The sequence below is a fragment of the Zalophus californianus genome, chromosome 1, assembly GCF_009762305.2.
Source record: "Zalophus californianus isolate mZalCal1 chromosome 1, mZalCal1.pri.v2, whole genome shotgun sequence".
NCBI lineage: Eukaryota > Metazoa > Chordata > Mammalia > Carnivora > Otariidae > Zalophus > Zalophus californianus.
In genome coordinates, this window is record NC_045595.1 from 17,453,762 (window position 1) to 17,478,669 (window position 24,908).

The 24,908-nt window shown below is 40.6% G+C and overlaps 1 protein-coding gene across 14 annotated transcripts in view; it reads right to left on the reverse strand.

Moving 5' to 3' along the window:
• MAP4 (microtubule associated protein 4) overlaps positions 1-24,908 on the reverse strand; it is a 187,210-nt gene that overhangs the window by 160,411 nt on the left and 1,891 nt on the right. For all 14 annotated transcript variants that reach the window (XM_035722472.1, XM_035722471.1, XM_035722462.1 and 11 more), the window contains exon 2: positions 19,763-19,806. The gene's annotated coding sequence lies outside the window, so the exon portion shown is untranslated. The remainder of the gene's footprint in view (positions 1-19,762; positions 19,807-24,908) is intronic.

Consider the following 24,908-nt stretch of genomic DNA (forward strand, 5'->3'; position numbering starts at 1 on the left):
GTTCATTTGTAAAGTGATTTTATAACTCTTGGTTTTGATTTGACTTACACTGAAGGTATTGACATCGTGCTAGAAGAAAATTACATAAAATGAGGAAGAAAGGAAATTGGGTAATAATTTTTAGTAGACCTGTTAACATGAATCTGGAGAGCTAATACTAAAAATCACAATCTATGAAATCTAAACTCCCCAATAAATCTGAACATGTGGAAATATATTGCATAGCAATTAGAATAAGCTGTACTATGGAAAAAGACTGAAGTCATCCTGGTTTATGTTTTGCAGTTCTAGCAAAAAACTAATGCTAGGGTTCACTGAAACAAACACTGCTAGTATCTCCTATTTCCTCCAAGAACAAACAAGAAAGCCATTATTATCTCTGATTTTCTCCTACAAAGTATAATGACCCTTCATGATATTATGGAAAATATGATCAAGAATTTTCAATGAAGGGGTGCCTGGGTGGCTCAGTTGGTTAAGCGACTGCCTTCGGCTCAGGTCATGATCCTGGAATCCCAGGATTGAGCCCCACATCGGGCTCCCAGCTCAGCGGGGAGTCTGCTTCTCCCTCTGACCCTCCCCCTCTCGTGTTCTCTCATTCTCTCTCAAATAAATAAATAAAATCTTTAAAAAAAAAAAAAGAATTTTCAATGAAAATAGCATTTGTAAAGACATGTGGATACTTTTATTTTTAAACTTTAAAATGTAAACACCTACCCAAACACCCAGAATTTCTTAAACTAATGGCTAAATCTGGTCTACTTCAGACTTCTTTAGTAAAAAAGCAATGCCTCAATACTGAGATTCACATGAAAGAGTACATCCTTTATTTGTACAGGAACTCTCAAGCACTTACCCTAGGAAAGTAATAGACACTAATTATCTCCTCAACATATACATTACAACTTAATTGATACCACAAAAAATGGTATTATACATAAGTATTTATTAACAAGAAACGATGCTTATAGTTAAGTAGAAATTTTTTTGTGTGGAAATTTCTTAAATAGTATAAACAGTTCTTATTTTAGTAAGTAAAATATGTATACATATCCACAGAAAATAGCTAGAAAAAATATTTATCAAAGTGTTACTCTGTTCTGTACTTTTTGTATTTTCTACATTAAATATTCACTTATAAATAGAAAAATAAATCATTAAAAAACAAATACAGGGGCGCTTGGCAGGCTCAGTCGGTGGAGGGTACAACTCTTGATCTCAGGATTGTGAGTTTGAGCCCTACATTGGGCATAGAGATTACTTAAAAATAAAATCTTAAATACAACAACAACTACGTAAAAACTCTTCTGCTTTTAGGAAGACAGAAAAGATCTACTTTTCCCTATTTCTCCCACTAGGTAGACCTAACATTATATATAAAACAAACAAAGATTCTGAAAGGTAGAGAGAAGAAAGTAAAACAGCTAGGGATCTCAGGAACCGAGGAATAATACAGTGATAAGTTTTCTTTTTCCTTATATATCTCAGAATTGAACTGATGAAGCTGGCAACCCAGAAAAAGAATACAGGCAAGAAAAACCCCAATAAAATCCTACTTTCTTTAACCCAAGAACCAGTAAAGGACCAGCCTAGCAAGACAAAACTTTTAGACAATAGCCACTCTTCTGCAGCCAAACATCACAGAAAACACTGTTGCTCAACACCAGGCATCCACCCTCTCCATGCTGGAATGAGGCACTTAACATCCCCTTCAGAGTGGAATAAGAGATGGCCAAGGAGGGGAGCCAGGACTTTAGTCCCTGCAGACCTATAAAATAAGGTAACTGCATTGTCAGTGAAAAGCCTAGATTTCCATCATAGTGTGTCAATATAAATGTCATCTCTTTAAAAACTAAACATACAACTGCCATATGACCCAGCAACTGCACTTCCAGGCAAAGTGCCAAACTTTTCCAGAAGGGCTGTACCATTTATCATTAACTGTTTCAATGTCAATACCCTGGTTGTAATATTGTTTTGCAAACTGTTGGTGGGGGGGGGAGGGCTGCGGAAAGGGTACAAAGGATGTCTGTATTGTTTTCTTACAACTGCATGCGAATCTGTAATTATGTCTTAGTGTAAAAAAAGAGAATTTAAAAAAACAATTGAGGGGCATCTGGCTGGCTCAGTCAGTAGAGCATGTGACTCTTGATCTCAAGGTTGTGACTTCAAGCCCCACATTGGGTACAGAAATTACTTAGAGGGCGCCTGGGTAGCTCAGTTGGTTAATCTGCCTTCCACTCAGGTCATGATCCCAGGGTCTTGGGATCGAGTCCCATGTCAGGCTCCCTGCTCAGCGGGGATCTGCTTGTCTCTCTCCCTCTGCTCCTACTTCCGCCCCACCTGCACATGCTGTCTCTTTCTCAAACAAATAAAATCTTTAAAATAAAATAAAATAAAAAGAAATTACTTAGAAATAAAATCTTAAAAAAAAAGAGTAGAAAAATTATATAAAAAACTGACCAATATATTAAATATTTGAACTTAAGGCAGGATTATGTTACTTATCCTTATATCCTTAGTGCCTAAGCCAAAACCGAGGACATATTAGAGAGTCAACAAATAATGAATTAGATTGAATAATATAATCAGCACTTCAAAAATATAAAATGCTTAAAAACCTAGCAGTTCCAGGGCACCTGGGTGGCACAGTCCGTTAAGCATTGGACTCTTGGTTTTGGCTCAGGTCATAATCTCAGGGTAGTGAGATCGAGCCCTGTGTTGGGCTTCTATGCTCGGCACAGCATCTGCTTAGGACTCTCTCTCCCTCTCCACCCTCCTCCCCCAGCTTTCTCTCTCTCTCTCTCTCACAAATAAATAAATAAATCAAAAAAACAAAAAACAAAAAACCTAGCAGTTCCTTTTCATTGGCTTTAAACCAAGCAACATCTTAAAACTCAAGTGCAAAAAAGTTGCCTGCCAAGAAAATAAGGTATCCTGGAGTTTTTTCACAAAGAGAACAGTGACTCATTCTTAGACTATAATGAGCTAGAAAGATACTACCTCATCATTTCAGCTAGTTTATCGCTGGCTTGTTAAAAAGCAAGCAAGCAAGCTTGTAGGGCTTACAAGTGCTATGTATATAATGTGAAAATTTGCATAAAACAGATTCTTTAGAAACCAAAAAGCACATCTAAATACTATGTGTATACCCACCCACTTCCAAATATTTTTTAGGCCAAAAATCTTATTCTACTTGCCTAACTTTGATCAGTATATCTGATTTTAACAGAGTCTGGCTGAATGGAATGATGTGTCTTCAACAGAATTTCCTAAAGATTAGCTGTCACAGGGCGCCTGGGTGGCTCAGTCGGTTAAGCATCTGCTTTCGGCTCAGGTCATGATCCCAGGGCCCCACGTCAGGCTCCCTGCTCAGTGGGGAGTCTACTCCCTCTCCCTGCCACTCTGCCTGCTTGTTCTCTCTGTCAAATAAATAAAATCTTAAAAAAATTTTTTTAATGATTAACTGTCACAATTGGTTACCATCTCCACCATACAATCCCTTTTATCTGACAAGACTCTCATTTAATAACAAGACAAAAATAACAATTTTATTTTACCAGAAAGACCTACATAATTCATTAAAGAGAAAAAAATGGGAGCACCTGCTGGCTCAGTCAGTAGAGCATACAACTCTTGATCTTGGGTTGTGGGTTCAATTCCCACACTCAGTGTAGAGATTACTTAAAAAAATAAAATCTAGGGGCACCTGGGTGGTTCAGTCATTAAGCATCTGCCTTCGGCCAGGTCATGATCCCAGGGTCCTGGGATCGAGCCCCGCATCGGGCTCCCTGCTCGGCGGGAAGCCTGCTTCTCCCTCTCCCACTCTCCCTGCTTGTGTTCCCTCTCACTCTCTGTCAAATAAATCAAATCTTTTTAAAAAAATAAATAAAATAAAATCTTTAGGGGTGCCTGGGTGGTTCATTTGGCTGAGCATCCAGATCTTGACTTTGGCTCAGGTCATGATCTCAGGGTCCTGAGATCGAGCCCCAAGTCGGGCTCCCACTCAGCAGGGAGTCTGCTCGAGATTCTCTCCCTCTCCCTCTGCCCCTCACCCTGCTCTAATAAATAAATAAATCTTTAAAATAAAATAAAATAAAATCTTTAAAAAAAAGAAAAAAACGTTTACAGGGACCTGTGTTAACTTTGTTGTTGTTGTTTATTCACTTTGTTTAAAACCAACCAACAGCTGTCTTTTCTGACTTAAGTTCCCCGGCATGGAACCTGATCTTAAAATCTAGGTGCTATATTACTTTAAGCAGCCCTCATGATTAGTAATGGAAGTTAAAGTTGACTTAACAGCCAATCAACAGACTTCATGACTAAATAATAAAAGTGAAAGTACAGAGCTATGAGCCAAAACTACATGAACTAACTTGGTAATGATAAAAACCCCACAGGATATCAACATTAGTATAATAGCAAGCCATCCTTTTTTCTTAAGATTTCATTTATTTGAGAGAGAGAATGAGATAGAGCACAAGAGGGGGGAGGGTCAGAGGGAGAAGCAGACTCCCCGCTGAGCAGGGAGCCCATGCGGGACTCGATCCTGGGACTCCAGGATCATGACCTGAGCCGAAGGCAGTCGCTTAACCAACTGAGCCATCCAGGCGCCCAAGCCATCCTTATTTTGATCCTTTATGGTCCATAAAGTCTATGGACATATGAAGTATTAATAACTTCAAAATCAAACTACTCTTCTCTTAAACCTCTGGCCTTTAAAATCCCAACCATGAAGGGATGCCCAGCTGGCTCAGTTAGAGGAGCATGCAACCCCTCAGTTAGAGGAGGGTTTATAAGTTCAAGCTCCACATTGGGTGCAGAGATTACTTAAAAATAAAAATCTTCAAAAAAAAAAATCTCAATCAGATAGCTTTTAATATACATAGGTTCAGGAACTGTCAGTCTGCAGCCGAATTCTGCAAACAATAAATAGTTCCATCACCAAAAAGTATACCTGGATCAGTCATATGTTTACTAATACATTTCCTTTGGACCACTGTATAACAGAAGGCAACGTATTATGCTGACCTTTCTTGCCTACTAAAAAGTCTTTATCATTTGTGCTCATGAATGATAAAACTGCTACAGAATAAAACCTAGAGAACCAACAAAACTATGGAAGATTAAAAGAATAATGGATCATAAGATCCACAGAACTAAATGTAAAACACAAAATTGGTAATACTCCTAAAAGATAACTTAGGAGAAAAGGTAGGTGACCTTGAGTTTGATGATGACTTCTTAAGGAAGACACCAAAATCATGATACATGGAAAAAAAATTTGTAAGTTGGACTTTATTAAAATTAAAACTCCTGATTTGCAAAATATACTTGTAAGGGAATGAAAAGACAAGCCACGGGCTGGGAAAAAATATTTGCAAAACACATATCTGATAAAGGACTGGTATCCAAAATGTACAAAGAACTCTTGAAAGTCAACAGTAAGAAAAGGAGACCAGGGGCGCCTGGGTGGCTCAGTCGGTTAAGCATCTGCCTTCCACTCAGGTCCTGGGATCAAGCCCCGCATCAGGCTCCCTGCTCAGTGGGGAGTCTGCTTCTCCCTCTTGCTCTCTCTCTGCCCCTCCCCCTGGTCATGCTCTCTATCTCTCTCTCTCAAGTAAATAAATAAAATCTTAAGAAAAAAGGAGCCTGGCAAAAGATGTGAACAAAAACAACTCACCAGATATATAGTGGCAAATAAGAGTATGAAAAGATGCTCCACATCACATGTTATTAGAGAACTGCAAATTAAAATGAGATGCCACTACTCATCTATCAGAATGGCCAAAATCCAGAACACTGACAACACCAAATGCAGACAAGGATGTGACACACCAGGAATTCTCATTCAGTGCTGGTCGGAATGCTAAATGGCACAGCCACTTTGGAAGACAGTTTGGCAGCTTCTTACAAAACTAAACCTACTATTATCATCCAATCCAGCAAGCGTGCTCTTTGGTATTTACCCAAATGAGCTGAAAACTAACTAACACACTCTGAACCTTCAGAACCTCCATTATAACAAGATCCTGTGATTTATATGTACACTAAAATCTGAGAAACCCTAATCTAGACCTTCAGTTCAAGGGCCACACAGGGCAAGCAGGACAGAAATCAGCACCCTCCCAACGTTGTCTTTCTTATAAGGAGACACCCCATTATATAAACCTCTCAAGGTGAACCAGATCTAAACCAAAGCCCAAATTTCCCACAACCACGGGAGATGATAAAAAAAACCTGCCTTAGTGGCAAAAGAACAAAAAATTCCTGAGAAATTATGGCCATGGAATACCCCTCCTGTGCATTGGCACCCAAGGTTCTCCTGATCTGGATAAACTAAGGACCCTCAAATTGTAAACATAGTTTGGGATAATCAACAACTAGTAATGCTACAGAATACTTGACAGAAATGAACACCAAGGCTAACTGCTCAATAGCAACAATGTAAGCCAGAAGATAATGGAATGATAAATTCAATATTCTGAAAGAAAAGAAAACATAAAATTCTATACCCAGAGAAAGTGTTTTTCAAGGATGAAAGCAAAATACACATACACAAACTTAGAAGTTTTTTCTAGGGACAGGGTCTTTGCTGTCAGTTAGATTCTTTCTTTCTTTACTTTTTCTTTTTTTTTAAAGTAATCGCTATACCCAACATGGGGATTCCAACTCACAACCCCAAGATCAAGAGTCACATGTTCTATCCTCTGAGCCAGCCAGGCATCCCCATGGGTCAAATTCTTAAAGGGATCTGTACCCAATAAAACCAAGAACAACTTACTTATCAAAATCTTTTTTTTAAAGATTTTTTTTATTTATTTGAGAGAGAGAGAATGAGAGATAGAGAGCACGAGAGGGAAGAGGGTCAGAGGGAGAAGCAGACTCCCTGCTGAGCAGGGAGCCCGATGTGGGACTCGATCCCGGGACTCCAGGATCATGACCTGAGCCGAAGGCAGTCGCTTAACCAACTGAGCCAACCAGGCGCCCCTTACTTATCAAAATCTTGAGGATCACTCAACCTAACCACCTTCTCAGTATCCCTATAACACCGCTCAGGCTCTGCTTTAACATGAATAGGAAACTCACTATCATCTAAGGAAATTCCATTCCATCTTTCTCTTTAACTTCTACCTCATGATACTAGTTCTGCCAAAGCAACAAAATATTAAAACTAATCCCTCTTCCACTTGCCAAATCTTGATGTAGTTGATAAAAGTTGCCCCCACCTATTGCTTCTCCAAGTGAAACATATTTAATTCCTTAATTAGTGCCTCAAGTCATCTAATTTCTACTTTCTTTTTTTTAAATCTTTTTTTTTTAAGATTTTATTTATTTGTCAGAGAGAGAGCACAAGAAGGTGGAGCAGAAGGCAGAGGGAGAAGCAGGCTCCCACTGAGCAGGGAGCCCGATGCAGGACTCGATCTCAGGACCCTGAGATCATGACCTAAGCCAAAGGCAGAAGCTTAACCGACTGAGCCACCCAGGCATCCCTAATTTCTACTTTCATCACAAGCTAGACTGTTTTCCTCTGGATAGGCTCTAGATTATTCATGTCTCTGAAAATGCAGCTTTGAAAACTAAACACAATACTGAAAGTACAAGTATTATGTTCCCCTTTAAGAGTCCTTTTATTTTTAATCCTAAGAATCTATGATCTTCACGCTTCTGACTGAAGCGTCTCCCCATTACTCTCAAAGTCAACAAAGAAGCATGTGAAGAACCGTTTTAAAGAATAGTTAAGGTGCGCCTAGGTAGCTCAGTCGGTTAAGCATCTGCCTTCGGCTTAGGTCATGATCCCAAAGTCCCGGGATGGTGCCCTGTGTCAGGCTCCCTGCTCAGTGGAGAGTCTGCTTCCCCTCTCCACCTGCTCCTCCTCACCCCCCACCCCACCCCAACTCATGCTCTCTCTCAAATAAATAAAATCTTAAATAATAATAAATGATAACTATCCAGCTCTGCTAATTAAAAATTAATGAAAAGGACCTGAATCCTTGGTTAGGAGTCAACCCAACAAAGCACCTTTAACCTACGTAAGGCATAATCAATTTGTAGAGCATTTACAGTCTATTTCATGACACCATTATTAAAATAGTCAGTGCGTGTCCTCTTCTATTTTACAACTTACTTTTTAAAAATCATCTGCAGCGGGTGCCTGGGTGGCTCAGTTGGTTAAGCGACTGCCTTTGGCTCAGGTCATGATCCTGGAGTCCCGGGATCGAGTCCCGCATCGGGCTCCCTGCTCAGCGGGAAGTCTGCTTCTCCCTCTGACCCTCTTCCCTCTCGTGCTCTCTCTCTCTCATTCTCTCTCTCTCAAATAAATAAAATCTTTAAAAAAATAAATAAATAAAATAAAATAAATAAAAAATAAAAATCATCTGCAGAATTTTTCTGCTATACATCTAGAAGACATATAAGTATCTGTGGTATTAAACTGAACACAGGGGCGCCTGGGTGGCTCAGTTGGTTAAGCGACTGCCTTCGGCTCAGGTCATGATCCTGGAGTCCCAGGATCGAGTCCCACATCGGGCTCCCTGCTCGGCGGGGAGTCTGCTTCTCCCTCTGACCCTCCCCCGTCTCATGCTCTCTCTATCTCATTCTCTCTCTCAAATAAATAAATAAAATATTAAAAAAAAAATAAACTTAACACAGTAAAAAGAATACTCTAAAGTCCATCCTGGTGTACCTGGGGGGCGCAGTTAAGGGTTGGGACTCTTGGTTTTGGCTCTGGTCGTGATCTAAGGGTTGTGAGATAGAGCCCCGTGTCAGGTTCCACGCTCAGCACAGAGTCGGCTTGAGTTTCTCCCTCTCCTTCTACTCCTTTGCCCCCCCAAAATAAATAAATCTTTTTTTTAATTAGATAGCAGTGATGATGGAATAACTTAGCAAATAATACTTAAAACCAATAGAAGTGTGAATTTTTCATTGTGTAAAGTATATCTCAATATGTTTTTTAAAAAGACTACCATAATAAAAATCTGAAATATAAACAGATTCTTATGCATAAAAATAACCCAAGATGTACAATAACAAGGGAAAACTAAGTAAATCAAAACCTACCCATATGATGCAACATTATGCAGTCATTAAAGATAAAACAGCTTTTGGGGCGTCTGGGTGGCTCAGTCAGTTAAGAGTCAGACTCTCGATTTCGGCTCAGGTCATGGTCTCAGGGTCATGAGACAGAACCCTGCATTTGGGGGCGCCTGGGTGGCTCAGCCGGTTGAGCGTCTGCCTTCAGCTCAGGTCATGATCCCAGGATCCTGGGATCGAGCCCCACGTCAGGCTTCCTGCTCTGCAGGGAGCCTGCTTCTCCCTCTCCCACTCCCCCTGCTTATGTTCCCTCTCTCGCTGTGTCTCTGTCAGATAAATAAATAAAATCTTAAAAAACAAAAACAAAAACAAAAAAACCCTGCATTTGACTCTGCGCTCAGCGGGGTATCTACTTGGGATTCTCCCTCCCCCTCACTGCCCCTCCCCCCAGCGCCTGCTCGCTCACATGCTCTCTCTCTCTAGAAATCTTCTAAAAAAAAGATTAAATAGCTTTTAATAACACAGAAAATCATGCGATCTTAAGTTTTTAAAAAAGTAACAAGAGATAATTATTAGCAGGAACATCTAAGTAAAAAATGTGTACACCTAGAAGAAAAAGACTGTAAAGGCTATATGCCCAATTGTTAAAGTGGTCATCTCTGGGAGACAGTTTTCAAATGATTACTTTTGCCTTGATAATTTTCTCTATTTTCCAAATTTCCCATTTTCCTCACGGAACAAGTAACAATAAAAGATTATTTCGGGGCGCCTGGGTGGCTCAGATGGTTAAGCAACTGCCTTCGGCTCAGGTCATGAACCCAGGGTCCTGGGATCGAGCCCCACGTCGGGCTCCTGGCTTGGTGGGGAGCCCGCTTCTCCCTCTCCCTCTCACCCTGCTCATGCTCTCTCTCTCTCTCTCTGTTTCTGTGTGTCTCAAATGAATAAATAAAATCTTTAAAAAAAAAAGATTATTTCAAAAAAGACACGTGTGGTTTTTAAGAAAACACATGGACTTTTTATTTTTTAAGATTTTTATTTATGTAACAGAGATAGAAAGAGAGCACAAGTAGGCAGAGCAGCAGACAGAGGAAGAGGGAGAAGCAGGCTCTCTGCCGAGCAGGGAGCCCGATGCGGGGCTCAATCCCAGGACCCTGGGATCATGACCTGAGCCGAAGGCAGCCGCTTAACCGACTGAGCCACCCAGGCACCCCACACATTAAGGACTTCTAATCTCATGTTCACTATCACTTTTTTCAGACTTTTAGTATGTCTAGGGATCGCTTCTATACAGATCAGCATTCTCTGACAAGCTGAACTGGTTCATCTGTTCCCCCCATCCCCAATGTGAGTACTACAAACTGCTAAATAGGAGGGTTCAACAGTGTTCATGTTTATCTTGCTAAGAAAAGCCTGAAACTGGTAGAACCCAGTCTCCTTCAGAACCAAAATGTTGTAATATGTTGTTGTCAGTTCTATAAAGCAGTTCTATATCTCATTACTCACAAGCCTAAATGACATTCTCTTATGAACTCCATCACATTTAATAATTTTCTTACTATGGAAATTAAGAATGAGGCAGGCATCCTGCCAAAAAAATCAGATATCTTGGAGATTTACTTAAAGTTTACAAGAAATACACAGGCAACTGAGAAACATGTTAAATACCATCACCAAGATGCAAGCAGTAAAATTCAGCAAATGAAAAGTTCTACAGGACAAATGACTCAGTTTTTTTCAATATAAAAACTGTAAAGAAGAAAAGAGATATGGAGAACCTGTTAAAGGAGACTGAAGAGGGGTGCCTGGGTAGCTCAATCAGTTAAGAGTCTGCCTTCGGCTTGGGTCTTGATCTTAAGGTCCTGGGACAGAGCCCCACATTGGGCTCCCTGCTGAGCACAAGCAGCTCCCTGCTGAGCACGAGAGAGAGAGAGAGAGAGAGAGAGAGAGAGAGAGAGAGAGAGTGCGCGCTCTCTCTCGCTTGCTCTACTCTCTCTCAAATAAATAAAATCTTTAAAAAAAAAAAAAAGAAAAGGAGGGACACCTGGGTGGCTCAGTCAGTTAAGCATCTGCCTTCGGTTCAGGTCATGATTCTGGGATCGCACCCCACATAGGGCTCCTCGCTCACTAGGAGCCTGCTTCTCCTTCTCCCTGATGCTCCCCCTGCTTGTGCTCTTTCTCTCTCCCTGTCAAATAAATAAATAAAATCTTAAAAAAAAAAAAAAAAAAGAGGAGACGGAAGAGACCTGACGAAAACTTCGTCTGCATCCTACTTGAAATGGCCAGCTATAAAAAACATCTATGGAACAGAAAGGAAAATTTGAATATTAACTGGCTATTTTTATCATATTTAAAGGCTCTCCAGTGACTGTGATTATGCTTAAAACACAAGTACTACGGGGCGCCTGGGTGGCTCAGTCATTAAGTGTTTGCCTTCAGCTCAGGTCATGGGCCCAGGGTCCTGGGATGGAGCCCCACATCGGGCTCCCCGCTCAGCGGGAAGCCTGCTTCTCCCTCTCCCACTCCCCCTGTTTGCTCTCTCGCCGTGTCTCTGTCAAATAAATAAATAAAATCTTTAAAAAACAAAACAAAACAAAACACAAGTACTATCTTTTCAGACACATCTCACAATATTTATAGATGATACAGTGTCTTGGATCTGCTTCAGAATAATCCAGTATAGAAGGGTTGGGGAGTAAGTGGGGATATAGATCAATCAAAATTGGTCATAGGTTGATAATTACTAAAGACAAGTGTTCTTGGGGTGGCTCAGTCAGTTCCGCATGTGACTCTTGATTTAGACTCAGGTCATGATCTCAGGGCCATGAGATCAAGCCCTGCATCGGGTTCCATGGTGCACGTAGAGCCTGCTTAAGATTCTTTCTCTCCTTCTGCCCCCCTTCCCACCCTGCTCACGTGCGTGCTCTCTCTCAAAAAATAAAAATAAAGGGGCATCTGGGTGGCTCAGACAGTTAAAGCATCTGCCTCCAGCTCAGGCCATGATCCCAGCGGCCTGGGATCGAACCCCGCATCAGGCTCCCTGCTCAGCTGGAAGCCTACTTCTCCCTCTCCTACTCCCCCTGCTTGTGTTCTGTCTCTACGTCAAATAAATAGAATATAAAAAATAAATACATACATATATATATATAAATAAAGAGAAGTGTTCAGTACTTAGGGTTCATTTCATTATACCAATCTCAACTTCTGTGATGGATCTGAAATTTTAAGTTTCCTACTAAAAAGAATGAGGTATACAAAAATTACTATTATGCAATCAAACTCACAATTGATAGGGCAATGTAACTGTCGGAAGTTTGAGAAATATGAACTTCAAGTAATAACCTAAAAGGTTTCCCTTTAAATAGGCAAAGTTATAGAAGGACACTACCAGATCACATCTTAGAGTTGAATTAAATAGGATAGACTTAATAACACAGGTGTATCTCATACCACTGTATTTCCCTACCGGTGTTGAGAAATGGATTACAGAAGGAGCAATGACATACTCTTGGTTTCCTCAATCACATAATCATGCAGCTTGTGGCTACTTTCAGAAATTTCTAATTTGGCCTAGCCAACATAGTTATCTTGATTGCTGATGGCATTAAATTTTTAGTAACAAATATAGAAATATTCAGAGACCCCAGAATTTACATATATTATTCACCACTGCCTTTAATATAGCCAATCTACTGAGAATCCATTCTTCAATAAATCATATTTATAATATCGATTTGCTACTCTTCCCCTTTCTGAAGAACAGGATGCTTTTTAAAAGCATTTCTTCGTGTCTACTAATGAAACAACAGTAACAAACAAATCCTGCTCTTTGACAGCCAATGTTTTGTCTCCCCTGTCTCTTTGTGATTTAGTGATAAGGAGGAAAATGAAAATGAGTGAACTTAAGTTTACCCAAGCAATAATGTGAACACAAAATTAACAACCAACATAGCCACATTATCTTAATAAGTACTCCTACATTCATCAAAGAACTATTCTTTTTTTTAATAAAGATTTTATTTATTTATTTGACAGAGAGACACAGCAAGAGAGGGAACACAAGCAGGGGAAGTGGGAGAGGGAGAAGCAGACTCCCCGCGGAGCAGGAAGCCTGACGTGGGACTCGATCCCAGGACCCTGGGATCATGACCTGAGCCGAAGGCAGACGCGTAATGCCTGAGCCACCCAGGCGCCCCTAAAGAACTATTCTTGAATAAGGACAGAACACGTTTCCCTAGAGGATACATAAAATCAAATTAAGGTTCCTATTCCAACGCACTGAAGTTTATAATAAAAACTACTTCTGAGTTCCAGTAACAAAGGGTAACTAGAGGCAAGTGTACAGAGAAGAACACACAGAAGTAAGAGGATTTAGGGCGCCTGGGTGGCTCAGGCGTTAAGCATCTGCCTTCGGCTCAGGTCATGATCCCAGGGTCCTGGGATCGAGTCCCACGTCTTGTGTTCCCTCTCTCGCTGTGTCTCTGTCAAATAAATATATAAAATCTTTAAAAAAAAAAAAGAGGATTTAACTTTTCTGGACCTCAGGAAACATTTTATAATAGGTAAAATAGTCTTAACAATACTCCATTTTCCGCTGGGCCATTTTCTATGACATTATGCTACAATGAATTCCTCTACAATGGCAGTTTTATACCAGTGTTAATTGAATATACATTTGGTAATAGAGAAAAAGAAATTAAATACAAGACACAGTCTCTGAATTCAAGAGACTATTCAAGAGGATCTCAATACAGTAGAAAGGTATATATAAGTAAATCCAATGCAGAAATCCAAAGGAAGGGGCGCCTAAGTGGCTCAGCTGGTTGACCATCCAATTCTTGATTTTGGCTCAGGTTATGATCTCAGAATTGTGAGACTGGGCTCCATATTCACCAGGGAGTCTGCTTGAGATTCTCCCTCTCCCTTTACCCTCCACCCCACCAATGCTCTTGTTCTCTCTAAAAATAAAATAAATAAAAAATTTTAAAAAGACATCCAAAGGAATTCACACATATACAAAACTATTAGAGGTAATAAACAAGTTCAGCAAGGTTGCAGAACACCAGATCAACACACAAAAAAATCAGTAGTATTTCTATGCACTAGCAATTAGCAATCAGAACACGAAATTAAGAAAACAATTCCATTTACAACAGCATCAAAAAGAAAAAAGTGCTTAGCCATAAATTTAATCAAAGAAGTGCAAGCCTTGTGCACTGAAAATTATAAAACATTACTGAGAGTAATTAAAGACATAAATAAATGTAAAGACATTCCATGTTCATGGACTGAATGTTAAGATGGCAATATGCTCCAAGTTCATCTATAAATATGCAGTCTCTGTCAAAATTCCAACTGCCTTTTATGCAGAAATTGACAAGCTGATCCTAAAGTCCATATGGAAATACATGGGCTCCACCATACACAAAACAATCTTGAAAAGAACAAAGAGAACTCACAGTTCTTGATTTCAAAACACACAACAATGTCTACACTAATCAAGACAGTATGGCACTGGCACAAGGACAGACATGTAAATCAACGGACAGAACTGAGAATCCAGAAATAAACCCCTACATCGAAGGTCAACAGACTTTCAAAATGAGTGCCAGGGCACCTGGGTGGCTCAGTCAGTTAAGTGTCTAACTCTTAATTTCAGCTCAGGTCAGGAGGTCAGGGTTGTGGGACTGAGCCCCGTGTGGGGCTCCGCACACAGCAGGGAGTCTGCTTCTCTCTCTCTCTCCCCCCTCCTCTGCCCCTCCCCCTCCTCTTGTGCATGCTAAATAAATCTTAAAAAAGAAAATAAAAATGAGTGCCAAAGACAATTCAAAGGAAAAAGACAAGTCTTTTCAAAAAATGGTACAAGAACTGGATATCTTATCCACATGCAAAAAAATAAGGAATTTGGACCCCTAACTTACACCATATATAAAAAATAACTCAAAATGCACACAAAGCCTAAATATAACAGCTAAAACTACCAAACTCATGAAAGAAAAATAGGCAGAAATCTTTGTGCTCTTGCAGTAGGCAAGGGATCTTTAGATGTGAGACCTAAAACTCAAGTAACCATGGAAAAAGCAGGTAAAGTGGACTTCATCAAAATTAGAAAGTTTTATGCTTCAAAGGATACTATAAGAAAATGAAAAAAGTCCACAAAATAGAGAAAATATTTGCAAATCATATATATGATAAGGAATTTGTAAAATATAAAGAACTCTTAAAATTCAAAAACAAAAACAATTCAAAATGAATAAAGGACCTTAATACACATTTCTTCAAAGATCTACAGGGGTGCCTGGGTGGCTCAGTCGTTAAGCATCTGCCTTCAGCTCAGGTCATGATCCCAGGGTCCTGGGATCGAGCCCCACATCGGGCTCCCCGCTTAGCGGGGAGCCTGCTTCTCCCTCTCCCTGTGCTCCTCCCTCTGCCTGTGCTCTGTCTCTCTTTCTCGCTCTCTATCTCAAATAAATAAAATCTTAAAAAAAAAAAAAAGATCTACAAATAGCCAATAAGTACATCAATCATCAGGAAAATCAAAATCACAATGACATATCACTGCACACCCACTGGATGGAACTGAAAACATATAACAGATTGGTGGATGCCAGAGGCAGAGAGGTGGTGGGTGGGAAAAATAGGTGAATGGGTTCAAAAGGTTAAAATAACAACAACAAAGGAAGGAATGAGAGACAAATGAACTGACCAGTGAGAGTAAGTGACTGACTAATCTAGAGGATTCATTTCAAGCCTAAGCAGTAAATGATAACTGAGGAATGTTTTGAACAACTTTAAGCTACTAAAATTCAAACCTAGCCAGTACCAAGTCAAGGATATGACTGTCATAGCCATTGTGAGACAAGCTTTTCATCTAAAGACAGATTAAATCTGGAGAGGTTAAACTATCTCAGAGTAAAGACACATTAATGGATATGGTATATAATAAAAACAAATTTAAAAATAAGACATATAATAGCAAGTGTTTGTGAGGATATAGAAAAACTGGAACCCTCATATTCTGTTAATGGGAACATAAAATGATGTGACCACTATGGAAAGCAGTCTGGCAGTTCCTCAAAAGGTTAAACATAGAGTTACCATATGACCCAGTAATTCTATCCACTCCTAGGTATATACCCGAGAAATAAAAACATATGTCCACACAAAAACTTGTACACAAACGTTCACAGAAGCACTGGGGCACCTGAGTGGCTTAGTCAGTTAAGCATCCGACTCTTGATTTTGGCTCATGATCTCAGGGTCATGAGATTGAGCTCTGCACTGGGCATGGAGCCTGCTTGGGATTCTCTCTCCCTCCCCCTCTGCCCCTCCCCCCCCCCCACTGCGAGGGAGTGCGAGGGCGCGAGTTCTCTCTCTCTCCTGCTCCCTCCCTCCCTCTCTAAAAAAAGAAAAATGTTCACAGCAGCATTATTCATAATAGCTAAAAAGTGGAAACAACCCACCTTTGAAAGAATAAACAAAGTAAGGTATACCCATACAATGGAGTATTATTCAGCCATAAAAAGGAATGAAGTACTTGGGCACCTGGGTGGCTCAGTCAGGTTAAGCCTCTGACTCCTTGGTTTTGGCTCAAGTCATAACCTCAGGGTTGTGAGATCGAGCCCCACATCAGTCTCCATGCTTAGTGGAGTCGGCTTGATATTCTCTCTCTCCCTCTCCCGCTGCTCCTCCCCCTCCTGAGCGCTCATGTGCACGCTCTCTCTCTCTCTCTCTCTCAAATAAATCTTACAAAAAAAAAAAAAAGGAATGAAGTACTGATACATACTACTACATGGACAAACTTTGAAAACATGCTAATGAAAAAAATCTAGAGACAAAAGGCTATATATGATATGATTGTATTTATAGGATATGCCCAAAATGGGCAAATCCATCAACAGAAATTAGATTCCTGGTCGCCACAGATTGGCAGGGGCGGGGGGGGGGGGAGAAGAGGGGGTGGATGGGAGTGACTGCTAATGGGTTTGGGATTTCTTTTGGGGATGATGCAAATGTTCTGGAATTATATAGTGGTGATGGTTACACAACACTGAATACACCAAAACCCAAAATGACTTGTATACTCTAAAATGGTAAATTTTATTGTATGTGAATTATTCCTTAAATTTTTTTAAATATGGAATAACATATGCCCAAAGATACATATTCGTGAAAACACCAAAGAGGAATAAATGACCAGACTAAGAAAATGATCAGAAAGGCTTTCTAAAGCTGATACCTGAGCTGATACCAAGGGGAAAAAAAGTCTGTCTTATCCCCCATGCTCTCCCCTTCCCCACTCCTCCCTAAACTCAGAAATCACTTACCTGTCAAAAAAAAAAAAAAAAAAAGAAAGGGGCGCCTGGGTGGCTCAGTTGGTTAAGTGACTGCCTTCGGCTCAGGTCATGATCCTGGAGTCCCGGGATCGAGTCCCACATCGGGCTCCCTGCTCAGTGGGGAGTCTGCTTCTCCTTCTGACCCTCTTCCCTCTCGTGCTCTCTCTCTCTCTCTCATTCTCTCTCTCAAAATAAATAAATAAATAAAATCTTAAAAAAAAAAAGAAAGAAAATAAATAAATCACTTACCTGTCACCCAAAGGAACATCTATACACCAGTATAAACTATTTCAATGAAAATATGTTCTATCTATAAGATGAATAAGGGCTCTCTTGATTCCTCCCAGTGTATTTCTATTCCTCACAGAGAGTATGGTTTAACCCAAAAGAACATCTGATCAAGAATTTCAGACAGTTAAAAAAAAAAACTCTTTTTAACAAAAACAGCAGTTAAACAGCAGTTTAACAAAAAAAAAAAAAAAAACTTAGAGGAATCACTTTAGGAAGCAACATTTTTCTTAAGGGTCTCTAACTTCTATTCCTACTCACTACTATCCTCAATTTCCCCTAAATTTTTCATTCTATAAATTAACAAATCTCAAAATAATAAATTAATTAACAAATCTTTATTAAAAAAAAAAAGAATGAACAAACTAGCTGTGCCTTCAGAGCTTAAGATGTAAAATATTTTAGGGGCACCTGGCTGGCTCAGTCAGCAGAGCATGGAACTTTTTTTTTAAAGATTTTATTTATTTATTTGAGAGCGAGCAAGCGAGCGCATGGACGCTCGGGGGGGGGGGGGGGGCAGAGGGACAGGGAGAGAATCTCAAGCAGACTCCTGCTGAGCTCAGCCCAAGGCAGGGCTCATCTCAGGACCCTGAGATCATGACCTGAGCAAAAATCAAGAGTCCGATGCTTAAAAAACTGAGCAACACAGGCACCCTGAGAGCACGTGACTCTTGATCTTGGGGTTGTGAGTTAGAGTCCCACGTTGGGTGTAGAGATTAAAAATAAAATCTTTAAAAAAAAAAAGATGTAAAATATTTTAATTATAATTCTGCACACAAACTATAGCAGAAAATCAGAACCAAGATCTTTGGAAATGCTAAAGTAATAGAAGTTAAAAATAAGGGGCAAATAAAATATTAAGTTTTATCTCTAATTACATACTACTCAGATCTGATCTTGGCACTCTCTAGGTGAAGATTTTCTTAATCAACTCAAGTCAAAATATAGGAAGAACATGTCAAAATTATAGACAGTGCGAGGGTAACAAAGGGTCGGGAAAATAGAATCAGGATTCAAAAAGCCTCCTTTGGAACAACGGACAGAAACTGGACTTACAGAAAGAAAACAGGAGTATAAAAAAAGTCCAACACATAGAATCAGAAAATCAACCAATCAAGAATGAAGACTTGGGGGGCACGCCCGGGGGGCTCAGTCGTTAAGCGTCTGCCTTCGGCTCGGGTCGTGATCCCGGGATCCTGGGATCGAGCCCCGCGTCGGGCTCCCTCCTCAGCGGGAAGCCTGCTTCCCCGTCTCCCGCTCCCCCTGCTTGTGTTCCCTCTCTCGCTGGGTCTCTGTCAAATATATAAATAATATCTTTAAAAAAGAGAGAGAGAGAATGAAGACCTGGGTTAACAGCAGCCCTAGAGAAAAAGACCTAGAAGGGAGCATACTACCAGACAAGTATCAACCAACACTAAAAAGTGGATATTGAAAGAAAGAAGAAATTATGGTAAAGCAGCAATGGTGGAAACTAAGTGGTAAGCTCCCCAGGGAAGTGGTCATTTTGAATTCCTTAAACCCTTCATTTCCAGGGCCTAACACAATATCTGGATGAGACCGTATCTGACAAACTGACAAACTGTAGCACATCCACAGGAGATGCCCAACATAGTAAAAGGTTTAGAAAGCACATTTCCTAAGAGGTGGTGGGGGAAAAACTGTTTAGTCTGGAAAAAACTTAAGTGGGACAAAATAATTCCAGAAAAGGAATTACTCTTGCTGTCAACACTGTCAAAAGTTAAAAACTAAAAACCAGGGACGCCTGGGTGGCTCAGTCGGTTAAGCGGCTGCCTTCGGCCCAGGTCATGATCCCAGGGTCCTGGGATCGAGTCCCACATTGGGCTCCTTGCTCAGCAGGGAGTCTGCTTCTCCCTCTCTCTCCCTCTGCTTGTACTCTCTCTGTCAAATAAATAAAATCTTTTAAAAAATAAATAAATAAATAAAAATAAAAACCAAGAACTTCTTTAATTAAAAAGAGTAATCCCACCAAGAAGGGACAAAGGTTGACTTGTTAGTCAAGATACTTGATATGAAGAGACTGCTTTGCTTGGGATCAAGCTAGCACTGGGAGTGAGAAGAGGTCATCAATTCCAGCTGCAATCACTCACTTCCTGTTTGGCCAAGGGCAAATGACATCACCTCTCCACTTAAGCTGAAAAACAGTAATTTAAAATATCAATATTATAGGAATATAATTTAAATTAGTTAAGTGCAAAATGCTTTGGAAATTTACTTTATTATGATAATGAAAACTGCATTTTCCTACTTTACACATACACTGAGGTTGAACAGCTAAGTAAATCTATTATAAATAACGAGCCAAGTTTCTCACTGTCAGAGAAAAAAGTTACTAATAAGCAAGGAGAAGAATGCTAGAATGAACGTGTGGTACTGGACTAGAATCCGAGAGACCAGTATGACCACATCATATGTATACACTGATAGATATGGAAATAAACATAGGTATGTGTGTACCTGGGTCAATATAGATACACGTACTTCTTAGGTCTGCCCTCTAAGACGACCTAAAGCAGTGACAGCCCAGTAGCAGTGAGTACATCCAGTTCATTTAGAAACCAGATCTGGGTTTCTAAATATTTTTCTCCAATAAAGAAACCAAGGCTCCTTGGAAAAACGGCTGATTCTTCCGGGGGCTGGGACAGGGAAAATACAAGATGAGACTGGAGCATCTTGTGGCACCAGAAAGTTATGCGCCACTAAAAGAAAAGGGGGACATATCAAAAAAACATAGGTGCCAAATGGCCAAAGCCAGAAGAATGTGAGCAACAAAGTACTGTACTGGATTAAAACCCAAAGGAAAAAATAAATAGACATGAATCCATACTGATACAAATGAATAAGTAAATAAATTGGGAGAGGGTCGTGTACAAATCTTCCCATCAGAAGAATTCCAAATAATGTAGAAGGAATGAGGGAAACAGAAAATCACAACAACTACACAGTAATTGCCGCTGCAGGCAAGTTTCACCGATAAATGCTAAAATTCGTGGATCAAACTTAGATCTTTGTGTAACCTCACAGAACCTCCCCAAAATATTTATTCATTACTGTGGGTGATTCTAATACAGGCTCACAAATTCTTTGATACTCATCCCTTCAGGAGGTAGAGCTTAATTCCCTTCCTCCAGAAATGGGCTTGACTTGGTGACTCATTTCTAGCTTCTAACAAAGTAAGGAAATGGAAAAACAGTCACTTTAGTGAAACCAGGCAGATACTACCTCAATCAAGTTATCAAAGTTAACATCAGTAATAAGTCACATTGCTATCAGGTACCCCCTGATATGCAGTATGACGTGACAAGAAGGACATAACCATCTCTATGGTACTCTTCCCCAAAATGCCTCACTTCAGGCTAATCATGACAAAATACCAGAAAACCCAATTCAGGAACATTCTACAAATAACTTGACTGCTACTCTTCAAAGGTGTCAAGGAGAGAAAGGCAAACAGAGACTAAAAAACTGTCACAGATTGTCGGAAACTAGGGAAACAGGACACCTAAATGTAATGTTAGTATCCTGGATCAGATCCTGTAATAGAAAAAGGGTATCAGGGCGCCTGGGTGGCTCAGTCGTTAAGTGTCTGCCTTCCGCTCAGGTCGTGATCCCAGGGTCCTGGGATAGAGCCTCACATCGGGCTCCCTGCTCCGCAGGGAAGCCTGCTTCTCCCTCTCCTACTCCCCCTGCTTGTGTTCCCTCTCTCGCTATGTCTCTCTCTGTCAAATAAATAAATATAATCTTTAAAAAAAAGAAAAAGAAAAAGGGTATCACTGGGGAAGAACTAGGGAAATGAGAGGAAAGCCTGTAATTTAGTTAAAATAATATTAAACTAATATTGATTTCCTAATTTTAATAAATGTATCACTATGTAAGATGTTAACATTAAGGAAAATTAGGTAAAGATTATATGGAAATTCTGGGACTCCTGGGTGGCTCAGTCGTTAAGCCTTCACTTGGGTCATGATCCCAGGGTCCTGGGATCGAGCCCTGCATCAGGCTTCCTGCTCTGCGGGGAGCCTGCTTCTCTCTCTCCCACTCCCTCCCCGCCTCCCCGCCCCCCCGCCCCGCTTGTGTTCCTTCTCTTGCTATGTCTCGCTCTGTCAAATAAATAAATAAAACCTTAAAAAAAATTATATGGAAATTCTGTACTATCTTTACAATCTTCTGTAAATCTAAAATTATTTCAAAATAAAATATTTTTTAAACTGCCTTCTTGTAAAGTCAGAAGGAAAGTGAGGAAAAGCGATACATTTTAAAAGAAATTGAAATACATGCAAACCAATAAGAGGTTTTACGTGAGAAGATTAACATTTCTGGGCGCCTGTGGGGCGCAGTCGGTTGAGCGACTGCCTTCGGCTCAGGTCATGATCCTGGAGTCCCGGGATCAAGTCCCGCATCGGACTCCCTGCTCGGCGGGGAGTCTGCTTCTCCCTCTGACCCAACCCCCTCTCATGCTCGCTCTCTCTCTCTCATTCTCTCTCTCAAATAAATAAAATCTTAAAAAAAAAAAAAAAGACTCTTGGTTTCAGCTCAGGTCGTGATCTCAGGTTCCTGAGACAGAGCCACCAGATTCTCTCTCTCTCTCTCTCTCCCGTACACCCCCATGCACACACGTGCTCTCTCCCAAATAAATAAATAATCTAAAAAAAAATTTTTTTAAGGAAGATTAACTTTTCTACAGCATAAACAAACACCAAAGTAAACTGGATTGACTTTCATGCTCAAAAATTTAATGACATACAGGGGCGCCAGGACGGTGCAGTCCGTTAAGCCTCGGACTCTTAGTTTCGGCTCAGGTCGTGATCTCAGGGTGGTGAGCTAGAGCCCTAGATCCCTTGGCACTCAGCTTGGAGTCTGCTTAAAACACTCTCTCTCCCTCTCCTCTGCCTCCCCCCCACCTCGCACACACGCTCTCTCTCTCAAAAATAAATTAATTAAACAAAAATTTAATGGCATACAAAACAATTCCCATTAGGTCTGTGTCGAGAGATTAGCCCAGGGAGCTCTAAAAAGGTGGTGAACATGATCCCTCATATATGTCAGTTTGCTTTATCCCCTTTTCTTGACCATAATTGTCCCCAACACATTCCTAGCAGTTAAGTCCACAAAAACCTGGTTCTAAAAGTGCCATTTAGAAGAACAAAGTGAAATTTGGGATATTTACTCAGTTTCCTTTTCAAATTACCAAATCAAATGAACCACCCGATGACTTCCGTTAGGTCAAAATGTTGCTCAGATTTTCTTGCTTTTTAAGGGAAAATAAAATCTACGCATCAACTAACCATGCTTAGTATTTCAAAAAAGAAGGGGGAGGGGGGCCTGGCTGGCTCAGTTGGTGGACTGGAACATGCAACTCTTGATCTCAGGGGTCCTGAGTTTGAGCCCCACGTTGGGGGTAGAGATTACTTAAAAATAGTCATAATAATAATTTTTAGAAGAAGAAAAAAAAAGGAGGAGGAGAAGAAGGAAGAGAAGGAGGAGGAGGAAGATGCCCTAAATTTGAAGGGTCAACAGCAAAAATTTCAAAAAAAAAAGAGAGAGACAAAGGATGGATCAATGGGGGGGAGGGGAGAACAAGACACTGAAATCAGGAAGAACTCTCTGACTAAAGCTAACTCACCAGGACGCCTGGGTGGCTCGGTGGGTTAAGTGTCTGCCTTCAGCTCAGATCATGATCCCAGGGTCCTGGGATCGCCCCCCCATTGGGCTCCCTGCTCAGCGGGGAGCCTGCTTCTGCCTGCTTCTCCCTCTGCTTGCCACTCCCCCTGCTTGTGCTCTTGCGCTGTCAAATAAATTTTAAAATAATCTTAAAAAAAATAAAGCTAAGTTACCTATCTTGATGTGGGTAAGAGGTTCAAATCACACAAGCCCCCCCTTCACACAAGGGAACACTCACTTCCACAAACACCCCCACCCTATAACCAAAATTAAAACCACAAGGCAGTACCTTTCCCAGCTCTCAATCCACTTCGAGCAAGCCTGGGAAACATGTCCTACTCTCCCCGGAACGCCAGAGGGTGTAATTAATAAAAAGTTTTCATATCCTCAAGAAAAATAAAAAACAGAGCTAAGCCACCTGGACATAAGAAAATCCAGGTGCTTCCTTCAATGTCAGCAAACAATGGAAAATGACTTTTTAATATGTAATGTAAACTTGCTTGTAAATTTGAGAATTTTAACACAGGTTAAATACGCTGAGATGACAAATATTGCAAGAGATGACTTAAAAAACAACAACAACAACAACAACACTGAGACAGGGTGGGAAAATGTTCTTAGAATCTTCCCAGCACTGTCAAACACTAATGCATCTGTTCAAATGATGGGAAAAGAAGGGGAAACTCACCAGGATTCAGTAACTTGATTAAAACATCCCCTAAGAACATCCAGGGCCCTTAGTTCCCATTCTATAATCAATTGCCTTTTTATTACTGATTTGGCTGCCCAGAAACAAAGGAGGTGTCCTAACCAGCGGATAATTAATTCCAATTGTGTACATGGCACTTTATACTTTCGGTGTAAATAAACTGGTATCTGGCTAATCAGTCTCTGGTGAGATTACTTTGCATGAATAAATTCTCAAGCGCTTGAGTCACTCCTGTGTGAACCAAAAATTTCACGTTTCTAAACTGGGGGTGGGGTGGGGGGGTCAGAGAGACCTTGATGTGGATGCCAGTTCTGCCACATAACTATCTGTGTGACCCCTTATTCTTGTCAGTCTCAATTTCCCCATCTGTAAACAAATACCTACAATTAGTCTCTGGAAGATGGCAAGTGCTCAAAAGGTGACAGCTTTATTATTTTTAAGCCAATTTGGAGAGGAAGACTACCACTGATACAGAAACATTTCACTTGAAAAGTAGTCTGGACCGGGACGCCTGGGTGGCTCAGTCAGTTAAGCGGCTGCCTTCGGCCCGGGTCATGATCCCAGGGTCCTGGGATCGAGTCCCACATTGGGCTCCTTGCTCAGCAGGGAACCTGCTTCTCCCTCTCTCTCCCTCTGCTTGTACTCTCTCTGTCAAATAAATAAAATCTTAAAAAAAAAAGAAAAAGAAAAAGAAAAGTAGTCTGGACCATCAAAGCACTGCATTGGAAAGACACCCCCTGAAGAGAGGTCCCCTCCCAGAGAGGTGAGAGGAGCAGAGTTAAAAGTTGCAAGTAAAGTACCTGCTGCACTGTACAGTTCTCGCTTAGCAACTCCAATGTTGTCTACCAAACACCCAGCCGGTAATA